Source organism: Mercenaria mercenaria, unplaced genomic scaffold (assembly GCF_021730395.1).
Source record: "Mercenaria mercenaria strain notata unplaced genomic scaffold, MADL_Memer_1 contig_2899, whole genome shotgun sequence".
NCBI classification, from domain to species: Eukaryota; Metazoa; Mollusca; class Bivalvia; order Venerida; family Veneridae; genus Mercenaria; species Mercenaria mercenaria.
Window position 1 is genome coordinate 61,995 of NW_026460988.1, and position 3,009 is coordinate 65,003.

The 3,009-nt window shown below is 36.8% G+C and overlaps 1 non-coding gene across 1 annotated transcript; it reads left to right on the forward strand.

The window, feature by feature from the left end:
• Positions 1 to 2,137: 2,137 nt before the first annotated feature.
• Trnak-uuu (transfer RNA lysine (anticodon UUU)) lies at positions 2,138 to 2,210 on the forward strand. Its single transcript has one exon. It is a non-coding gene; the product is annotated as a tRNA-Lys (tRNA).
• The last annotated feature ends 799 nt before the right edge of the window (positions 2,211 to 3,009 follow it).

Here is a 3,009-nt window from a genome sequence, read left to right on the forward strand (position 1 = left end):
TATGAAAGAATTCTACGCCCCAAGCGAGATTTCGAAACCATCTCGGTGATCAGAGTGCCAGATCGTTTTTAATCATAGAATTAAAACATCTACGTTAGCGAACATTTTTTTGCGACGACACAGAGTAAAATGACGTCGAAAATGACGTCACACATCCGTAGCGGTTCAATGATCGGTAATTATGCCCGCTTCCGGTGATTGATCTTTCAAGATTCTGTCCTATGCATTTTGAGACTATTTATAGTAAGCCATCTATTTTTCGCGACGTGAAATTTCTACGACGCAGCCACAAATGTCATTAAGAACGTAAACGTACATGTACATGTTTCCAACGTAATTGTTTCCAGGTCAGTGATATTATTTTATTGTCATGTATTTAATTTAAAACATTTTAAAATGATCGTATCATAGTTCCGTCATATAAGCCGGTATCACATGCCATTATGAAAAACTCTTAAATACATTTTAGTAATAAGCACACTAATAATACATACATTTCAAGGGATAATCAAATTCCTTCATATGGAGAAACCCTTCGTCTTCGTAATGTTTTAAAACTTTCATCATCTCCTTGGTGACGTTATAGGTGAATAGAGAGATACTGTCCACTCCGAACGCCTTGTTTACCTCAAACCATTCTAATAATCGTGAAGCTGAAAAATTTCCATAAACAATTTTGCTGCACACTGCAAATGAAGCGTTTGATTGAGAAGGTGGTTTCAGTTCAGACTCAACTTTAATGTACTCAACGTTTCTACATGAGGGTTTTTCACTTAATCCTACATATGTGTTCTCGGGGCGCATTACAGCTGCAGAAAAATTACAAAGAAATTGCGTTGCTGTTACAACTTTAATGTCTGGAACGTCCCAGACGTTTCTTATAAAAACGTCCGAAGAATGGAGTGAATTGTTGCCCTTCAAACAGCAATATAAGGTTCCCAGCCTTTTTCGCTTGCCTTGCCAACCGTTTACAGCTACTGTTTTTGTTGTTTCTCCACCAGCTTGATCTTTGTCATTAGATACGTTTGTAGAAATTGCAGTTATATAAAACACATCTATACCTTTCACTCTTCGCACAATTGGATGTGTGTACACGTTCATCTGTCTTTGTATTATGCGCTTCCAATTATAAGCCATAGTTTTATTCTTATGTCCATTAGAACTTCCATTATTAATAACACGAACATTTTCCTCAATGTTTTGTTTCATTTTAGCATCATCTAAATACTCGTTATATTCATATATCATCTTCCCCGGATCCTTTTCAATACCTTCTTCAGTTTCATTTTCAGATTCTTTGTAATCTACACCTTTTAAAATGATGTTTTTGAAGAAGTTTTCATCCGACATATTTCCGATGTCCTCACCAGAACCATTTTCATCATTAACACCTCCATCTACATTTCTTAATGACAGTGTCATACGAAAATAAAGCGAATCCTTGGAAGACATCTCGTTCTGAAATTTAGAAAGATAAAAAAAAAAAAACAGTATACATTTTATCTCCATACAGTGGCACTTATAACATCTCGATGAATGGATATGACATTCGCGGGAAAGTTCATGCATACGATTCGTACATTTAACACACGGCTTACGAAGGGATGAAGCTCATTAAATTGGTCAATTTTTATTGTACCAGGCACAAGAAAGTCATCAACAAAACGACGGGTAACATACTGAAATTATCAGTCCAAATTCTTGTGTATTTAGTATTGTATACATAAATGCAGAATTATATCCAGTGTAATGGTGTCTATACACTGAATGTACCTTATGTATGTGAAAATATAAAATACTTTATTATATACCTATATGGATTTTGTCAAAAATACGGCTTATATGTGTATGTTACTAACCGAATAGGAGGTCAATCTGACTAAAGTACATCTCCAATTCACTACGCTTAGGATCTGAAGACGTGCTATTGATAGCATCGTTTTGACTACCCTTCCGCTAGCCAATCAGAGCCTTGCTTTCAACATTTTGAAAGTGAATGTAGAAGTTTAAAAAATCTATATTTAGCCTGGGGTTTTCATATTTACAATTCTTATGACGACCACAACGCGACTACGCCCTCGTGTTTTGAAAGAAATCATATGTCACGGTACGGACTTGGTCACGTAAGGTGTCAGACAGCCGGTTAGCTCAGTCGGTAGAGCACTCGCTCTTTAAGCGAGGGGTCCCGGGTTCGAGCCCCGAACTGACTGCATATTTTTCTCACCCTTTGACAATCGACGCTCTTTTGATGGTTCAGCCAAATGCTTGCTGAAACGAGTCGTCTGATAAAAATAGATTTGCGAAAATAAAAATAGCAATTTCGGAAATCCAAAAATACAAGAAGATGAATGTGAATGGGTCATCCTCAGATCTTCGTTTAGAAGATCAAGTACTTTAGTCAGATTGAGTAGGAGGTGTTCATGAATTGAAAATAGCCGCGCTCGTGCGAATCGTGACACCGAGAGCGCGTAGCAATGTCGGAAATCCAAATATACAGAAAGATGCCTCGGATCTTCGTTTAGAAGATCAAGTCCTTTAGTCAGGTATACCGCACGACCGCGGGTATTTTCAATTCATGAACACCGCTCTAAGAGATAAGTAACTGACTAACACAACGTCATATTAATTTGTTAGTTTTTAAAATTCATTTATTAATAAGTCCTTCCCCCAGTCAAAAAAAATGATTGTGGGAATTTCTTTAACTTCAGCCTGTAAATTGTTATACGTAAATCTTGTAAAATAGATTTTACCTGCACTGACATGAATTCTTTCAATTATTCTCACAATAGGTCTCGCATAGGACTTGCATTCTTTCACAATATTTGATAATGATTCTGGAAGTACTAATCTGATCAGAGTCACAATCGTAGCTGGTCGAGCATAACACATTCTGTTAAAATTTGGTTAGGATTGCTTTCGAAACGAAAGGACTAGAGTGTAAACAAAGTCAAATGTTGACGCACGACGTAACGGACATGTACACTGTGCGATCACAAAAGCTAAAAATGC